Source organism: Mauremys mutica, chromosome 8 (assembly GCF_020497125.1).
Source record: "Mauremys mutica isolate MM-2020 ecotype Southern chromosome 8, ASM2049712v1, whole genome shotgun sequence".
NCBI lineage: Eukaryota > Metazoa > Chordata > Testudines > Geoemydidae > Mauremys > Mauremys mutica.
In genome coordinates this window covers 65,248,452-65,268,834 of record NC_059079.1, presented here as the reverse complement: position 1 = coordinate 65,268,834, position 20,383 = coordinate 65,248,452, and the positions used below count along the sequence as shown (strand labels likewise).

General features: G+C 51.0%; 1 protein-coding gene across 17 annotated transcripts in view; it reads right to left on the bottom strand.

Annotated features, from left to right (window-relative positions):
- The window catches only part of DNM3 (dynamin 3), a 406,816-nt gene that overhangs the window by 139,468 nt on the left and 246,965 nt on the right, over positions 1-20,383 (bottom strand). The window lies entirely within an intron of this gene.

The following is a 20,383-nucleotide window of genomic DNA, read 5'->3' as shown; positions in this document are numbered from 1 at the left end:
TGTATTGCAGACGCCCGGGAGGTGAGCCGCCCTCAGGGAGATATCGTGGACTATACAAAACTCTCATAGGTTCAGGGCTTCCTGGCAGAGGGCAAGGGAGCGAGTCCTGCCTTGCCTGTTGATATAGTACATGGCGGCAGTGTTGTCCGTGAGGACTCTGACCACCTTGCCGCGGAGGTGCGTGAGGAATACCACACACGCCAACTGAACCGCCCTGAGCTTCTTGATGTTTATGTGAAGGGGCAAGTCCGGTGCTGACCACGTTCCCTGGGTTTGCACCTCCCCCGTGTGGTCTCCCCAGCCCAGGTCTGAAGCATCGGAAATCAGGTCTATGGACGAGCTGGCCTCCCTGAAGGGAACCCCTTGCAACATATTGCTCGGGCAGGACCACTACAGGAGGGAGGCAAGAATCGGGGGCGGAACCATGAGAACCTTGTCCAGACCATCCCGAGCTTGGGAGAACTGGGAGGCCAGCCATAATTGGAGGGGCCTCATACAGAGCCTGGCATGGCGGACCACGCAAGTACACACCGCCATGTACCCCAGAATCCGAAGACACGCCCTCGCTGTGGTCACCGGGAAGGCTGTGACCGAGGCAATGAGATCCCTTAGGGTCTCGAACCTGTCCGGGGGAGAGAGGCTGTGGCCTTGGAGGAGTCCAGTAGGGCCCCAATGAACTCTATGCGCTGAACTGGCACTAACGTTGATTTGGTCTCGTTCACGACCAGGCCTAGATCGGCGCATGTCGAGAGGAGCAGCTCTACGTGGGACTCTACCTCGCGATGGGACTCCCCCTTGAGAAGCCAGTTGTCCAGATAGGGGAAGATTTGTACGCCCTCCCGCCTGAGGTAGGACGCCACCACAGACATACACTTCGTGAAAACCCTGGGAGCCGTGGATAGGCCAAAGGGGAGGACCGTGAATTGGTAGTGGTCCATCCCCACCATGAATCGGAGGAAGCGTCTGTGCCCCTCAAAAATATGGACATGAAAGTATGCGTCCTGGAGATCCAGGGCCACGTACCAGTTCCCTGGGTCCAGGGAGGGGATAATAGAGGCCAGGGACACCATGCAGAACTTGGAACGGGTTAGAAACCTGTTCAGGTTGCGCAGGTCCAGAATAGGCCTGAGACCCCCTTGCGCCTTCAGGATGAGGAAGTACCAGGAGTAGAACCCTTTGCCCTGAAATGTAACTGGTACCCTTTCCACCGCTCCTAGGTGGAGCAACCAGGCCACCTCCTGATGCAGGAGACAGATGTGTTCTGGGTCTCCTGAGGCCATCGTGGATGGCTGGTGATTTGGTGTGGGTGAGGTGAACTGCAACACATAGCCCTTGGAGATGGTACTGAGGACCCATTGGTCTGAAGTTATGTGGGACCACGCCCTGAGGAAGGCAGACAATCGGTTGTAAAACAAACTTTATTAACTGGGGGGTCTCCCTGGCAACAGGCCTGGTGCCCCCCCTGCCGATAGTCAAAACCACCTCTTGCCCTACCTCTTGCCCTTAGAGGGCCCAGGCTGCGGGGCAGAGTGGGACTGCCGCTGAGACCAATGATTCTGGTCTCTGAGCCTTTGGTATGAGGGCTCATATCTGCTCCTTGCAGGCTGAACCGCCGGAAGTGATTTGGCCTCGTCCTTAGCCGAAGGGACGTAGAGGCCCAAGGTCTGCAGGGTGGTCTGGGAATCCTTCATCCCATGCAGCCTGACGTCCGTTTGGTCCACAAAGAGTGCCTTGCCATCGAACAGGAGGTCCTGCATCGGTGATTGCGCCTCCACTGACAGTCCATATAGCAAGAGCCACGACGCCCTACGCATGGAGATCGCCAAAGCCATCGAGCGGGCCGCCATGTCCGCCGCATCAGACGTGTTTGCAGGGCCACTTTTGCCGCCGTTGATCCCTCTTCCACCAGGGCCTTGAAGTCCTTTCTGTCCCAGTCCGGGAGGAGGGGCTCAAATTTAGGCAGGGACTCCCACAGGTTGAAGTCGTACCTGCTGAATAGGGCCTGGTGGTTGGCTACGCGAAGCTGGAAGCTAGCCAACTAATAAACTTTTCTGCCAAAGGAGTTCAGTCTCCTGGCATCTTTGGGGTGGGCGCGGGCTGGCCCTGACGCTCTCTGTGGTTTACCGATTCCACAACGAGCGAGTTGGGAGCCGGGTGTGAGTACAGGTATTCATGGTCCTTCGCCGGCACAAAGTATTTCCTCTCGGCCTTTTTTGAGATTGGGGCCAGGGAGGCAGGAGTTTGCCACAAGGAGTTCGAAATGTTGGCAATACCCTGGTGCAGAGGTAGGGCCACGTGGCCTGGTGCCGAGGGAGACAGGACATTAAAGAGGGAATCGGACGGGCCCTCCATCTCCTCAGCCTGCAGCTGGAGGTTGGAAGCCACCCGCTTTAGCAGGTCCCAGTGCGCCCTGAAGTCCTCCTGCGGGACCAATGGCGGAGGCGCCACTATGGTGTCGTCCAGTGCCGGGGAGAGTGCCCGTACAGAGCCAGGTGCCTCAGTTGGTGCCGGTGCGTCGATCCCAAGGTCAGAGTCCTGGCGCGGATCCGCCGACCCGTGACCCGCCGACTTGTCTTGTGGGCGGCCAGAGAAGACCGATGGAGCCTGGGACACTCTGGCGACCGAATGGGCCTCCACCTGGGCTGGCACCGATGGGTACGGTGCCCACTGGCACCACTGTCCTTGCCAAGGAGCCCCTTGCCATTGGTTCAGCTGAGCATGGGATGGCAATATGTGCCCCGGTGGAAGGGTGCCTGCCGAGGGCGGGTGGACGTGCCCCGAGGCGAGGTCGCCGAAGAACGCTCGGTGCCGTGTGAGCGGTAGGAGCGGCGTCTGTGTCATCGTCTCCCTCGGGACCGGGGTCTCGATGACGAACGGTACTCATGCGACGGCGATGCCCCGCTTGGTGCCGTGACACTGAGGTACCCCAAGAGGAGCCTCTGGTGTGACACCCAGACGAATGGGAGCAGTGACGTCTGTCCCATCGAGAGCGACTCTGGTACCCACGTCTAGTAGGTGAGCATTCCCAGTGCCTCTCTCGGTGCCTCCGCTCGCTGGCAGGCAGCGTGGAGGGACCCCGTGACTCTCGTCCTGGCGGTGGCCCAGACAGTCTGGCCAGCGTCGAGGGTGGCCAGGAGCTGACAGAAGAGCGGACGCTGTGCGCCGAGTGGTGCGGGGAGGGGTCTTCGGAGCAGGAACTGTGGCTGCTCGGAGAGGCCTTGTGGGCACCCAGAGGGGGCTTGCCTCGTGACCTAGGGCCCGTGCCCAATTGTGCACTCAGGACAGCCAGGGACAATGTCCGTCGCATTCTGCACCGCCTCCGGCGTCGACGGCATCCATACCAGTGGGGATGCCTGGGTCGATGGCACAAGGGTGCTCTGCTCCACATGAGTAGGAGCCTTAGAGCCCGGGGGGGATCGAGGGCTGCCCAGCATGGGACCAGCCTCCCCCTTGTTCTTATTGCGGTGTCACTGCAAGGTTGAGCTCTTCCCTTGCTTTTTGGCGGGAGAGCGGCGCCGGCTGGTCAAAGGAGCCTCGCTACGTACCGACAATGCGGCAGCCGGTGCTGAGTCCGATCTGCGCACCGGTGTTGGGGTCAGCGCCGACTCCATCAGGAGAGCTCGAAGTCTGAAGTCTCTCTTCTTCTTGGTTCTTGGCTTGAACGACCTGCAGATCTTGCAACGGTCGCTGATGTGAGTCTCACCCAGGCAGCGAAGACGCTCAGCGTGAGGGTCGCTTCTGGGCATAGAACGGCAACAGGAATCGCACGACTTGAAGCCTGGGGCACGGGGCATGCCCCGAGCCCGCTCTATTCACTGAAGAACAATCTACAATGGTACCACTAAGGTCGAGAAGAAGGGCTGCAGCAAAGCTGGAGCACAAAAGTTCCGACTACCTTCACTGCCGGCAAGAAGGAACTGAGGGTGGGGGGAGCCCACAGCTCCCCTTATAGTGCAATATGCAGGTGCCACTCCAAGGGTTGCCGTGGTGCTCCCCTAGTACGGGTACTGCTAAGGGAAAAACTTCTGGCACCGGTGCACGTGGCGAGCACGCACACCTACTGTGGAATACACAGGAGCAATCACTCGAAGAAGCAGCATTGTTCTAAGTCAGCCATAAAAATGTTGGCAAACTGTGGGACCATGCGGGTACTCATAGCAGTGCCACTGACTTGAAGGTATACATTGTCCCCAAATGTGAAATAGTTGTGGGTGAGGACAAAGTCAAAGTTCAGCCACCAGGTTTGCCATGACATTATTGGGGATACTAATCCTGACGGCTTGTAGTCCATCTTTGTGTGGAATGTTGGTGTAGAGGGCTTCTCCATCCATAGTGGCCAGCATGGTGTTTTCTGGAAGATCACCAGTGAATTGTAGTTTCCTCAGGAAGTCAGTGGTGTCTCAAAGATAGCTAGGAGTGCTGGTAGCGTAGGGCCTGAGGACAGACAATCCTGCTGTCAGGGTGCCAATGACCGAGATGATGGGGTGTCCAGGATTTCCAGGTTTATGGATCTTGGGTAACAGATAGAATACCTCTGGTTGGGGCTCTAGAGGTCTGTCTGTGCAGATTTGTTCCTGTGCTTTTTCAGGGAGTTTCTTGAGAAAATGGTGTAGTTTCTTTTGGTAGCCCTCAGTGGGATCAGAGGGTAATGAACATGGCCGTACTGGGTCAGACCAAAGGTCCATCTAGCCCAGTATACCGTCTACAATTGCCAATGCCAGGTGCCCCAGAGGGAGTGAACCTAACCGGTAATAATCAAGTGATCTCTCTCCTGCCATCCATCTCCACCCTCTGACAAACAGAGGCTAGGGACACCATTCCTTACCCATCCTGGCTAATAGCCATTAATAGACTTAACTTCCATGAATTTATCCAGTTCTCTTTTGAACGCTGTTATAGTCTTAGCCTTCACAACCTCCTCAGGTAAGGCATTCCACAAATTGACTGTGCACTGTGTGAAGAACTTCCTTTTATTAGTTTTAAACCTGTTACCCATTAATTTCATTTGGTAGCCCCTAGTTCTTGTATTATGGGAATAAGTAAATAACTTTTCCTTATCTACTTTCTCCACACCACTAATGATTTTATATACCTCTATCATACCCCCTCTTAGTCTCCTCTTTTCCAAGCTGAAAAGTCCTAGCCTCTTTAATCTCTCCTCATATGGGACCCGTTCCAAACCCCTAATCATTTTAGTTGCCCTTCTCTGAACCTTTTCTAGTGCCAGTATATCTTTTTTCAGATAAGGAGACCACATCTGTACACAGTATTCAAGATGTGGGCATACCACCGATTTATATAGGGCAATAATATATTCTCCGTCTTATTCTCTATCCCCTTTTTAAATGATTCCTAACATCCTGTTTGCTTTTTTTAACCACCTCTGCACACTCCGTGGACATCTTCAGAGAACTATCCACGATGACTCCAAGATCTTTTTCCTGATTCGTTGTAGATAAATTAGCCCCCATCATATTGTATGTATAGCTGGGGTTATTTTTTCCAATGTGCATTACTTTACATTTATCTACATTAAATTTCATTTGCCATTGTGTTGCCCAATCACTTAGGTTTGTGAGTTCTTTTTGAAGTTCTTCACAGTCTGCTTTGGTCTTAACTATCTTGAGCAGTTTAGTATCATCTGCAAACTTTGCCACCTCACTTTTTACCCCTTTCTCCAGATCATTTATGAATAAATTGAATAGGATTGGTCCTAGGACTGATTCTTGAGGAACACCACTAGTTATCTCCTCAATTCTGAGAATTTACCATTTATTCCTACCCTTTGTTCCCTGTCTTTTAACCAGTTCTCAATCCATGAAAAGACCTTCCCTTTTATCCCATGACAACTTAATTTACGTAAGAGCCTTTGGTGAGGGACCTTGTCAAAGGCTTTCTGGAAATCTAGGTATACTATGTCCACTGGATCCCCCTTGTCCACATGTTTGTTGACCCCTTCAAAGATCTCTAATAGATTAGTAAGACATGATTTCCCTTTACAGAAACCATGTTGACTTTTGCCCAACAATTTATGTTCTTCTATGTGTCTGACAATTTTATTCTTTACTATTGTTTCGACTAATTTGCCCGGTACTGACGTTAGACTTACCGGTCTGTAATTGCCGGGATCACTTCTAGAGCCCTTTTTAAATATTGGCATTACATTAGCTATCTTCCAGTCATTGGGTACAGAAGCCAATTTAAAGGACAGGTTACAAACCATAGTTAATAGTTCTGCAACTTCACATTTGAATTCTTTCAGAACTCTTGGGTGAATGCCATTTGGCCCCGGTGACTTGTTACTGTTAAGTTTATCAATTAATTCCAAAACCACCTCTAGTGACACTTCAATCTGTGACAGTTCCTCAGATTTTGTCACCTACAAAAGCTGGCTCAGGTTTGGGAATCTCCCAAACATCCTTAGCCGTGAAGACTGAAGCAAAGAATCCATTTAGTTTCTCCGCAATGACTTTATCGTCTTTAAGCGCTCCTTTTATATCTCGATCATCCAGGGGCCCCACTGGTTGTTTAGCAGGCTTCCTGCTTCTGATGTGTTTAAAAAAACATTTTGTTATTAACTTTTGAGTTTTTGGCTAGCCATTCTTCAAACTCCTCTTTGGCTTTTCTTATTACATTTTTACATTTAATTTGGCAGTGTTTATGCTCCTTTCTATTTACCTCACTAGGATTTGACTTCCACTTTTTAAAAGATGCCTTTTTATCTCTCAAAGATGCCTTTTTATCTCTCATCTAGAAGCCTCTTGTTCATATTCCGACCTATTAATGATGACGACAGTACCTTTTTTGTCAGCCTTTTTTATTATGATGTCCGAGTTATTCCTGAGGCTGTGAATGGCGTTGTGTTCTGCAGGCTGAGGTTATGGGGCAAGTCAGTGCACACTAACCCAGGAACCTATCCTTGCAACAAAGCCCGTTGCCAACTCTGTCCACATATCTATTCGAGGGACACCATCATAGGACCTAATCACATCAGCCACACCATCAGAGGCTCATTCACCTGCACATCTATCAGAAGAGGAAAGAGTACGAGAAATGTCCATGTACCAGAAACACAGATGCAGGTGAGCAACCGTTTTCATGTTCTCTCTGCAGGTACTAGTGCAGAGAGTGGAGTGGATGATACATCTGAGGGAACAGAGCAGAAGGAGACTCCACTGATTGGGAGGCATGAGATGCACCGTCCTAGGGATGGGGGTTCCACGACCACCACTACCAGGAGGAGGAGGAGGGTGGTGGTGGTCGGGGACTCTCTCCTCAGGGGGACTGAGTCATCTATCTGCCACCCTGACCGGGAAAACCGAGAGGTGTGCTGCTTGCCAGGGGCTAGGATTCATGATGTGACGGAGAGACTGCCGAGACTCATCAAGCCCTCGGATCGCTACCCCTTCCTGCTTCTCCACGTGGGCACCAATGATACTGCCAAGAATGACCTTGAGCGTATCACTGCAGACTACGTGGCTCTGGGAAGAAGGATAAAGGAGTTTGAGGCGCAAGTGGTGTTCTCATCTATCCTCCCTGTGGCAGGAAAAGGCCAGGGTAGAGACTGTCGAATCGTGGAAATCAACAAATGGCTACGCAGATGGTGTCGGAGAGAAGGGTTTGGATTCTTTGACCATGGGATGGTCTTCCAAGAAGAAGGATTGCTAGGCAGAGACGGGCTCCACCTCACGAAGAGAGGGAAGAGCATCTTTGCAAGCAGGCTGGCTAACCTAGTGAGGAGGGCTTTAAACTAGGTTCACCGGGGGAAGGAGACCAAAGCCCCGAGGTAAGTGGGGAAGTGAGATATCGGAAGAAAGCACAAGTAGGTGAGTGCAAGAGGGGAGGGCTCCTGCTCCATACTGGGACAGCAGGACGATCAGGGAATTATCTTAAATGCCTATACACAAATGCAAGAAGCCTGGGGAACAAGCAGGGAGAACTAGAAGTCCTGGCACAGTCAAGGAATTATGATGTAATTGGAATAACAGAGACTTGGTGGGATAACTCACATGATTGGAGTACTGTCATGGATGGATATAAACTGTTCAGGAAGGATAGGCAGGGCAGAAAAGGTGGGGGAGTTGCATTGTATGTAAGAGAGCAGTATGACTGCTCAGAGCTCCAGTATGAAACTGCAGAAAAACCTGAGAGTCTCCGGATTAAATTTAGAAGTATGAACAACAAAGGTAATGTCGTGGTGGGAGTCTGCTACAGACCACCAGACCAGGGGGATGAGGTGGAGGAGGCTTTCTTCCAGCAACTAAAAGACGGTTACTCACCGTTGTAACTGTTGTTCTTCGAGATGTGTTGCTCCTATCCATTCCATGTAGGTGTGCGCGCCGCGCGTGCACGGCTCTTCGGAACATTTTTAGCCTAGCAACACCAGCGGGCCGGCTGGGCGCCCCCTGGAGTGGCGCCGCTATAGCGCTAGTTATATACCCCAGCCGGCCCGTCCGCTCCTCAGTTCCTTCTTGCCGGCTACTCCGACAGTGGGGAAGGAGGGCGGGTCTGGAATGGATAGGAGCAACACATCTCGAAGAACAACAGTTACAACGGTGAGTAACCGTCTTTTCTTCTTCGAGTGATTGCTCCTATGCATTCCATGTAGGTGACTCCCAAGCCTTACCTAGGCGGTGGGGTCGGAGTGAGACGTGGCAGAGTGCAAGACTGCGGAGCCGAAGGCTGCATCGTCTCTGGATTGCTGCACCAACGCGTAGTGGGAAGCGAAGGTGTGGACAGAAGACCAGGTGGCCGCTCTACAGATGTCCTGAATGGGGATGTGGGCCAGGAAGGCTGCAGATGAGGCGTGCGCTCTCGTAGAGTGAGCGGTAAGACGGTCAGCTGGCACCCCAGCCAGCTCATAGCAAGTTTTGATGCATGCGATGATCCATGAGGATATCCTCTGAGAGGAGACCGGCTTGCCTTTCATACGTTCCGCAACCGCTATGAACAGTTGTGGCGACTGCCGGAAGGATTTTGTCCGATGTATGTAGAACGCAAGGGCCCGTCGGACATCTAGGGTGTGCAGCTGTTGATCCCGACCCGAGGCATGAGGTTTCGGGAAAAAAACGGGAAGGAAAATGTCCTGATTTACGTGGAAGGCTGACACCACCTTAGGGAGGAAGGCCGGGTGAGGCCGAAGCTGGACCTTGTCCGCATGAAAGACGGTGTAAGGAGGACCGGCCGTCAGCGGGAAGAAGGAATTGAGGAGCGGACGGGCCGGCTGGGGTATATAACTAGCGCTATAGCGGCGCCACTCCAGGGGGCGCCCAGCCGGCCCGCCAGTGTTGCTAGGCTAAAAATGTTCCGAAGAGCCGTGCACGCGCGGCGTGCACACCTACATGGAATGCATAGGAGCAATCACTCGAAGAAGAACAGAAGTTGCTAGATCACAGGCCCTGGTTCTCATGGGTAACTTTAATCACCCCGATATCTGCTGGGAGAGCAATACAGCAGTGCACAGACAATCCAGGAAGTTTCTGGAAAGTGTAGGGGACAATTTCCTGGTGCAAGTGCTGGAGGAACCAACTAGGGGAAAAGCTCTTCTTGACCTGCTGCTCACAAACAGGGAAGAAATAGTAGAGGAAGCAATAGTGGATGGGAACCTGGGAGGCAGTGACCATGAGACGGCCGAGTTCAGGATCCTGACACAAGGAAGAAAGGAGAGCAGTAGAATAGAGACCCTGGACTTCAGAAAAGCAGACTTCGACTCCCTCAGGGAACTGATGGGCAAGGTCCCCTGGGAGAATAACATGACGGGGAAAGGAGTCGAGAAAAGCTGGCTGTATTTTAAAGAAACCTTATTGAGGTTGCAGGAACAAACCATCCCGATGTGTAGGAAGAAAAGTAAATATGGCAGGCGACCAGCTTGGCTTAACAGTGAAATACTTGCTCGTCTTAAACACAAAAAAACAGCTTACAAGAAGTGGAAGATTGGACAAATAACCAGGGAGGAGTATAAAAGTATTGTTCAGGCATGCAGGAGTGAAATTAGGAAGGCCAAATCACACTTGGAGTTGCAGCTAGCCGGAGATGTTAGGAGTAACAAGAAGGGTTTCTTCAGGTATGTTAGCAACAAGAAGAAAGTCAAGGAAAGTGTGGGCCCCTTGCTGAATGAGGGAGGGAACCTAGTGACCGAGGATGTGGAGAAAGCTAGTGTACTCAATGCTTTTTTTGCCTCTGTCTTCACAGACAAGGTCAGCTCCCAGACAGCTGCACTCTGCAGCACGGTATGGGGAGGAGGTGACCAGCTCTCTGTGGAGAAAGAAGTAGTTCGGGACTATTCAGAAAAGCTGGACGAGCACAAGTCCATGGGGCCGGATGCGCTGTATCCGAGGGTGCTAAAGGAGTTGGCCGATGAGATTGCAGAGCCATTGGCCATTATCTTTGAAAAATCATGGCGATCGGGGGAGGTCCCGGATGACTGGAAAAAGGCTAATGTAGTGCCCATCTTTAAAAAAGGGAAGAAGGAAGATCCAAGGAACTACAGGCCAGTCAGTCTCACCTCAATCCCTGGAAAAATCATGAAACAGGTCCTCAAGGAATCAATTCTGAACCACTTAAAGGAGGGGAAAGTGATCAGGAACAGTAAGCATGGATTCACCAAGGGCAAATCATGCCTGACTAACCTAATTGCCTTCTATGATGAGATAACCGGTTCTGTGGATGAGGGGAAAGCAGTGGATGTGCTATTTCTGGACTTTAGCAAAGCTTTTGATACAGTCTCCCACAGTATTCTTGCCAGCAAGTTAAAGAAGTATGGGCTGGATGAATGGACGGTAAGGTGGATAGAAAACTGGCTAGATGGTCGGGCTCAATGGATAGTGATCAATGGTTCCATGTCTAGTTGGCAGCCGGTATCAAGTGGAGTGCTCCAAGGGTCGGTGCTGGGGCCGGTTTTGTTCAATATCTTCATTAACGATCTGGCGGATGATGTGGACTGCACCCTTAGCAAGTTTGCAGATGACACTAAACTGGGAGGAGTGGTTGATACGCTGGAGGGTAGGGATAGGATTCAGAGGGACCTAGACAAATTAGAGAATTGGGCCAAAAGAAATATGATGAGGTTCAACAAGGACAAGTGCAGAGTCCTGCACTTAGAACGGAAGAATCCCATGCACTGCTACAGACTAGGGACCGAATGGCTGGGCAGCAGTTCTGCAGAAAAGGACCTAGGGGTTACGGTGGACGAAAAGCTGAATATGAGTCAACAGTGTGCCCTTGTTGCCAAGAAGGCTAATGGCATTTTGGGTTGTATAAGTAGGGGCATTTCCAGCAGATTGAGGGATGTGATCATTCCCCTCTATTCGGCACTGGTGAGGCCTCATTTGGAGTACTGTGTCCAGTTTTGGGCCCCACACTACAAGAAGGATGTGGATAAATTGGAGAGAGTCCAGCGGAGGGCAACAAAAATGATTAGGGGGCTGGAGCACATGACTTATGAGGAGAGGCTGAGGGAACTGGGATTGTTTAGCCTGCAGAAGAGAAGAATGAGGGGGGATTTGATAGCTGCTTTCAACTACCTGAAAGGGGGTTCCAAAGAGGATGGATCTAGACTGTTCTCAGTGGTAGAAGATGACAGAACAAGGAGTAATGGTCTCAAGTTGCAGGGGGGAGGTTTAGGTTGGACATTAGGAAAAACTTTTTCACTAGTAGGGTGGTGAAGAACTGGAATGGGTTATCTAGGGAGGTGGTGGAATTTCCTTCCTTAGAGGTTTTTAAGGTCAGGCTTGACAAAGCCCTGGCTGGGATGATTTAGTTGGGTTTGGCCCTGCTTTGAGCAAGGAGTTGGACTAGATGACCTCCTGAGGTCCCTTCCAACCCTGAGATTCTATGATTCTATGATATATGCCATCATGTGCCAGCAATGCCCCTCTGCCATGTACATTGGCCAAACCGGACAGTCTCTACGCAAAAGAATAAATGGACACAAATCAGATGTCAAGAATTATAACATTCAAAAACCAGTCGGAGAACACTTCAACTTCCTTGGTCACTCAATTACAGACCTAAAAGTCGCAGTTCTCCAACAAAAAAAGTCAAAAACAGACTGCAGAGCTGGAATTAATTAGCAAACTGGACACCATTAAATTAGGCTTGAATAAAGACTGGGAGTGGATGGGTCATTACACAAAGTAAAAACTGTTTCCCCGTGCTAACTTTCCCCCTACTGTTACTCGCACCTTCTTGTCAACTGTTTGAAATGGGCCATCCTGATTATCACTACAGAAGTTTTTTTTTCTCCTGCTGATGATAGCCTACCTTAATTGATTAGTCTCATTAGAGTTGGTATGGCAACATCCATTTTTTCATGTTCTCTGTGTATATACATCTTCCTACTGTATTTTCCACTGCATGCATCCGATGAAGTGGGTTTTAGCTCACGAAAGCTTATGCCCAAATAAATTTGTTAGTCTCTAAGGTGCCACAAGTATTCCTCATTCTCAAAACGTAGTGAACTTCTCAGCACATGATGGGAGCTCTGTTCCTGTAAGACAGTTCTCCGGAGGGCAAGAGCAACACCTAACATCTATTTCTGCAGAGCTTGGTAATCTTCTACAAAAGGAGTTTCACATAACAGAGAAAAATGTTAGTCCTTTGAGACAGTATTTATAAGAGCATGCACAATGCTCTGGCAGTGTAAAAATAATCCCCACTCCAGCTCACAGCAGAATCAGTTTTCAGTGGATTCCTTTTTCCTCAGTTCATCCTCTTTCTCTGTCCCTCTGCAAGGATTTAAAAAGTGTTTATCACTCTGGTATCTAGGTGCTCTTTGGCCACAGATACGTTAATAAAAAGAACACTTCTCAGAATTTATTTTGACCACAAAGCATTTCCCAGGGAGGCAAAAAAAAATCTGACAACCCAACCACTTTGATTTGTTTAAAGGGAGGAAGATAAAAGACATGTTTACCACTGGAAACCAGAAGTGTTTTTGAGGGCTACACATAAAAATTAACTTACACCAGACAGAGGCAAATAAAACCAGGCTCCAAAATATCCTTTATTAAAGGCACTAACAAGATGCGTGTTCTCTTGACATTAACATGGATTTTTACGTATGCTCCACAAAATGGGAATTAATGCACAATTTGTCTTTTCCACAAGAGCAGACTTGGGGCCCATGATTCTGTGTGTTGCAGGTTTAACTGCAAATATTTGGCTCATGACAGAATGGTGTGCTTTTGGATCACACTCCCTACTTGCTCTGATATCCATGACAGTGTGAAGGACAGAGGAGACAATTTGGTAACCATTCCTTAAACCTATTTAATAATCAACTATTCTGCTTCCTTATAGGGTTTTTTTTGTTCTATTTTTACAGTTAGTTTAGTATAGTAAAGCTGTATTACACATGAATTGGTGAAGCCAAACACATATATTTTTTAATGAATGTAGCAGCAAATATTAAAATTTATGTACTATAGACAGGTTTTCTGAAGTGCTCAGCCTTAGCTTAGCTACACTCCCACTGAAGTCAATGGTAAAGCTCCCAATGACTTCAACAAGAGCAGAGTTAGGCCACTGATGTGAATGTCTGAAAATCCCTCCCATTAATCCACTCATCAATGGATACTTTAAATACATTAGAAAAGACCTGAAAGATCTCTGCTCCAGTATCTTATGTGTTTATCCTGTATGGAGCACAGGAAAAGATGTAGTCATTTGGTATGTTGGAAGCACACTTTACTAGCCAATCTGCTTGAAGTAATCTCTACCACTAAAAGAGACTACACCGCAGATCCTTACCAGGGCTGCTTCACTGTACACCATTTAATATCTATTACCACTTCCTCAACGAATACCAGAGAACGGTGCCTGAAGACTGGATAATTTTCAAAAGCACAGTAATTTTAATTAATTGTTGACATTTGGAACTCTAAGAGAAATTGTGAGAACTGACTGTAGGGGTGGCGGAGCTTTCCCACAAGTGGGGGGCCAGGCCCCCCAAACCCCTCTGTTGCCCCACCCCTGCCCCTCCTCTTCCCCCTAGGCCTTGACCCCGGCCAAGCTGGAAGCCAGAGCGGGGCCGGGGAGCCCAGGCCCCTCCACCTGCCCAGGGTGGGTGGGGCCCAAGAGCAGCCCCTCCCTGGCCTGTGTCCCTGCCCCACCTGCCCATGGCAGGTGGACGGTCCTCACAGTTGCCCATGAATCTCTTACCTCGACCCAACTCCGGCTCCTGCCCTGGGTGAGCATCTGAGAGGTGGGGATATGGGCCGGGGGCTGCTCTCAGGTCCCCCCTCCCCCACCCTGGGCAGGTGAAAGGTCCACGGCTCCTCACAGCTGCCTGACCTTCACGGCCAGGCTCCAGCTGCCAGCCTGGCTGAGGGCTGGGGCCTTGGGGGAAAGAGGAGAGGCAGGGCCCATGGTGAAAGGTGGACGGGCAGACCCATCCACTTTCAAAAGGTGAGAGGGCTCTGGCCCGCCCTGGTTCCGGCACCCCTGGCTCATGGTGAGTTTCATGTATGCCATGGTGCTGTAAGCATGTGGGTCCCAGGATATTAGAGAGACAAGGTGGGTGAAATAATATCTTTTATTGGACCATCATTACTAAATGGTAGAAAAGTAACTACCAACCACTTGGAGACCATTCCTAAAAGAAAAACTACTTTTATTGTAGAGAGCTTTGCATGTCAGTTATAGAATACCAAAGAGGATCTGAGAAGATCCCTAATGGGTATAACCTCTCATGCAAGGCCTGTCTTTCTTGTGCCTCAACTAAGAGTATATTAGTATTCACATGAGGAAATGGAAGAATTAATAAGTGGATGGATCTCTTCTATCCTATCTTTTGTACAGTGACCACTTGTTAAGTGTCCATCAGGCCAAACCCGCTCATAAACTGATGGTCAACATTTAAAATAGTTCTGGGTTACTGAAGAGCTGATATCTGAGTGTCTGGCTGTAGATAACAGATTTCTTGGTGTGTTCGGAGTGGCTACTGAATTTGTGAAGTGTGGTGGTCTGTGGGTTTCTACTTACCTTCATAGCTTCAGTAACAACCCCAAACACACCAACAAATATGTTAACTACAGCGAGGCATTCAGATATCACAGAATATGCTCCAAAGAGAAAGTCTGGGAGAGATACCTCAAAACCGCCTTCCCCAAACAAGGACACTCCACCAGAGAAGTAGATCGCCTCATGGAACAGGCCACCCAAATACCCCAAAAGAACCTGCTTCAATACAGAAACAAAATCGCCTTTGACCGCACACCCCTAGTTCTCACCTACCATCCCACACTGGAACCTATACGGGATATCATCAAATAGCTACAACCCATACTCGATGGGAACCCCATCCTGAAAGGTACCTTTCCTGAACCCCTTCTTCTGGCCTTCAAACAATTCCCCAACTTCTTCAAGCTCATCATCAGAAACAAGCTCCCCACAGACCAGGACACATCAACTCAAAGCAGCACCAGACCCTGCCAGAACAACAGATGCAAAACCTGCAGACATATCTCCACTGCTACAATGATCACGCCCCTGGGAACACACCTTTCAAGATAGATGCCTACACATATCTATCACAATATGTGGTGTACTCATTCCGTCCACTACATGCCCCTATAGTAACTATGGGGGTGAAAAAGACGGTTATTCACCTTTGTAACTGTTGTTCTTCAAGATGTGTTGCTCATATCCATTCCAGTTAGGTGTGCGCGCGTGCACGTTCGTCGGAAGACTTTTTACCCTAGCAGCACTCGGTGGGTCGGCTGGGCGCCCCCTGGAGTGGCGCCGCTATAGCGCCGAATATATACCCCTGCCGACCCATCCGCTCCTCAGTTCCTTCTTGCCGGCTACTCCAACAGTGGGGAAGGAGGGCGGGTTTGGAATGGCCGTGGAGAGGCCGAAGGGGAGGACTGTAAACTGAAAGTGCTGACGGCCCACCACAAACCGCAAATACCGTCTGTGCGGTGGGTATATAGAAATATGCGTCTTTCATGTCGAGAGCCGCGTACCAATCTCCGGGATCCAGGGAAGGGATGATGGTCCCCAGGGATACCATGCGAAACTTGAACTTTTTCAGGTACTTGTTCAGGCCTCGCAGGTCCAGGATAGGTCGGAGACCCCCTTTTGCCTTGAGGATTAGAAAGTAACGGGAATAAAACCCCTTGCCCCTTGAGCCCTCTGGTACCACCTCTATAGCTCCGATGGTGCGGAGCTAGCGTACCTCCTGCAAGAGGAGTTGCTCATGAGAGGGGTCCCTGAAGAGGGACGAGGAAGGGGGGTGGGAGGGTGGGGTTGGAAGAAACTGAAGGTGGTATCCCAGTTCCACCGTGCGAAGGACCCAACGATCGGAAGTGATGCGGGACCACGCAGAGAGGAAAAAGGAAAGACGGTTGTAAAACAAAAATGGGTCCTCGGAGGTCATCGGTACGCTGCTCTCGGGCGCACCCTCAAAAGTTTGGTTTCGGGCCCGCGGGTGGTTTAGCGGAGCCGGAATTGTTGTTGCCCCCTTGAGGTCCGGACTGTTGTCTGCGCATATAGCGACTTCGACGCCTCGCAAAGTCCTGCTTCAGTCTTGGTGGGGGGAAAGGACGCTGAGGCTGAGGGCGGAAGGGCCGTCTTTGAGTCTGGGGGGTATGCATCCCGAGGAAACGCATAATCACCCGATTGTCTTTCAGACTTTGAAGCCTGGAATCCATCTTTTCAGAAAATAGGCCCTTGCCATCGAATGGTAGGTCCTGAAGCGTATACTGGAGCTCAGGTGGCAGGCCCGACGCCTGAAGCCACGAAATACGTCGCATCGCTATACCGGATGCGACCGTACGAGCAGCCGAGTCTGCAGCGTCCAGCGAGGCCTGGAGCGAGGTACGGGCCACCTTTTTGCCTTCCTCCGACAATGCTGAAAACTCTTGTCTGGAGTCCTGAGGCAGGAGCTCAGAGAACTTGCTCACTGACTGCCAGGTGTTATAATTGTACCTGCTTAGCAGGGCCTGCTGGTTCGCTACTCGCAGTTGGAGGCCCCCTGCAGAATAGACCTTGCGGCCCAAGAGGTCCATACGTCTGGCCTCCCTAGATTTCGGTGCGGGGGCCTGCTGTCCATGGCGCTCCCTGTCATTAACCGATTGCACGACCAATGAGGAGGGAGGGGGGTGCACATACAAGTACTCGTAGCCCTGGGAGGGCACCATGTATTTGCGCTCAACTCCTCTGGCGGTCGGTTGGATAGATGCCAGGGATTGCCAGATGGTGTCTGCTCTGGCCTGGATTGTGCGAATAAAGGGGAGCGCCACACGAGTGGGGGCCTCCGCTGTCAAAATATCAACGACCGGGTCCTCCGCCTCTGGGACTTCCTCGGCGGGCAAGTTGATATTTTGTGCAACACGCCGGAGGAGGTCCTGAAGCGAACGAAGGTCGATCGGAGGTGGACCAGATGCGGATGTGCCAGCCACTGCCTCATCCAGGGAAGAGGAAGAGGAAAGGCCCGGAACAAGTGGCTCCTGAAGCGGCTCCTGGTCCTGGAGTCGGAGAAGCTTGGGCCTCCGGAACTGGCGCCGAAACGTCTTCAGTATCGGTCACTGGAGGCCTGCTAATCATCGCCTCTGGCATGCGATGCTCTGCAGCCACCGGGTGAGGTGGTACTGTGGGCTCGCCTTGGGCCTGATGGTACGCCCAAGGCGTCCAGAAGGGCCACTGCTGCGGTGCGTGGTCCGAGGCGTGATGTCTCTGGGAACCCCTGCTATTATTGTCTGAGTCCCCATAATAGGCAGAGCTGGCGTGAGACGAGGCTGAGGCGTGCCTGGACGGCCATGGCGGAGCCGTGCTTGAATAGGGCAGGTCTGCGTAGGCAGAGCGACCCTGCGCTGTACGTCGCAGCGGAGAGCGGTGCCGGGAGTCATAGCGGTACCGCGACAGAGATCAGGACCTACTACCAGCGCGGTGCCGGGAGGTCGACCGATGCCTAGAGTCCCTGCGTCTCGACCTGCTACGGGAGACACGGTGCCGGGATCGGTGCCGGAGTACCGGGACGGAGAGCGGGACCGTGATCGGTGCCGTGAATAGGACCGGTGCCTTGATGGGTAGCGGTACCGGGACTGGGAACGGTGCCGTGACCGTGATCGGCGGCCGGATCTCGATCGTCCACGGGAGCGCGACCCGGAGCGTCGGCACTCGACGGTGGCCTGCAAGGGGTGCCTCATCATGGCTGGCTTGCCTAGAGACCGAGAGGCCCGCGCCGGCGGTGCCGGGGGCTGAGGCGGTCCTGGGTCCGTGAGGCCAATCAGGTCTCTCGCCGTTGCGAAAGTCTCCGGCGTAGAGGGCACAATAAGCTCTACCGCGGTGGGTGCCGGGGAGTCAACGGGCACCGGACTCAACGGCCCCTGAGAGGCCGGAATCGACGGTGCAGTCATGGGCAGTGCCGCGGCAGATGAAGGTGCCGGGCAATCCGCTCTCGGTGCGCGCTCAGACTGCGCCCCAGACGCGGGTGCTGCAGGAGTCTTGCGCTTCTTCCCCCGCGGGGAGAGTGAACGGTGCCGTGGATGAGACAACGGCTGGTGCGGGGTCTTTGCAGTGCCGGAGGTTCCCGGTGCGGAGGCAGAACTTGTTCCCGGTGCTGGCTGCGGAGTCGGTGCAGGAGGAGTGAGCGCCGCTTCCATTAGGAGCTGCCTAAGGCGAATGTCCCGCTCCTTCTTTGTTCAGGGCTTAAAAGCCTTGCAAATGCGGCACTTGTCCACCAAATGGGATTCCCCGAGGCACCTAAGACAGGAGCTGTGTGGGTCTCCTGTGGGCATCGGCCTACGGCAGGTCGAGCACTGTTTGAACCCCGGCGAGCCGGGCATGGGCCCGGCACCGGGTGAGGGAGAAAAGGGCTAAGCCCCAACCGCTCTCAACTATTTACACTAACTATTACTAAGAAAACAATAAAAGTTAACTATAACACGAAGACTGAACTATATACACTATAACTATAGGAAAAACGAGTGAAAAGCTAGGGAAGTGGAGGACAGCTAAGCTGCGCTCTACAGTTCCAACGACCGACACGGGCGGTAAGAAGGAACTGAGGAGCGGATGGGTCGGCAGGGGTATATATTTGGCGCTATAGCGGCGCCACTCCAGGGGACGCCCAGCCGACCAACCGAGTGCTGCTAGGGTAAAAAGTCTTCCGACGAACGTGCACGCGGCGCGCGCACACCTAATTGGAATGCATATGAGCAAGCACTCGAAGAAGAACAAGACAATCACTATGCTCTTGAATGAACTTACACAGAAAAATGATAAAAGACAAAATCACTACATCATCTGGGGTGAACACCTGTCACAACACGATCACTCCATATCTGACCTATCAGTCCTCATCCTCCAAGGAAACCTGCACAACACTTTCAAAAGACAAGGCTGGGAGCTTAAATTCATAAGTTTGATAGACACTAAAACTCATGGTCTTAATAAAGACACTGGATTTATGGCTTTTTAAAACAACCTGTAACCCATTTACACACAGACAACCCCGCCAACTGCTTCTTCCCCCTTTCCTCCCTATGACTGGATGGGTGTTAATGGGCCACTTCATCTTGAATGGTCCCTTGAAATATGTGTTAACTACTTATACTGAACAATCTTTTTCATCTTGTATTTAGCTGTGACACTCTGAGTAAGTTTCCCAGACCTGAAGATCTCTGTGTGGCTTGAAAGCTTGTCTCCCTCACCAACAGAAGTTGATCCAATAAAATAAATTACTTCACCCACTTTGTAAATTTTATGACATTTCTGAAGCTTTTCTTCTAGTCAACAGTCTTGACAACTACAAATTTGAATTTGTATCAACACTTCAATAACCCTTAACTATTTTGAATATTGACCATCAGTTTGTGAGTGGTTTTGGCCTGATGAAAGCAGCAAAGAGTCTTGTGGCACCTTATAGACTAACAGAGGTTTTGGAGCATGAGCTTTCGTGGGTGAATACCCACTTCGTCGGATGCATGTAGTGGAAATTTCCAGGGGCAGGTATATATAAGCAAGCAAGAAGCAGGCTAGAGATAACGAAGTTAGTTCAATCAGGGAGGATGATGAGGCCCTCTTCTAGCAGCTGAGGTGTGAAAAACCAAGAGGAGTAACTGGTTTTGTAGTTGGCAAGCCATTCACAGTCTTTGTTTAATCCTGAGCTGATAGTGTCAAATTTGCAGATGAACTGAAGCTCAGCAGTTTCTCTTTGAAGTCTGGTCCTGAAGTTTTTTTGCTGCAGGATGGCCACCTTAAGATCTGCTATTGTGTGGCCAGAGAGGTTGAAGTGTTCTCCTACAGGTTTTTGTATATTGCCATTCCTAATATCTGATTTGTGTCCATTTATCCTTTTCCGTAGAGACTGTCCAGTTTGGCCGATGTACATAGCAGAGGGGCATTGCTGGCATATGATGGCGTATATTACATTGGTGGA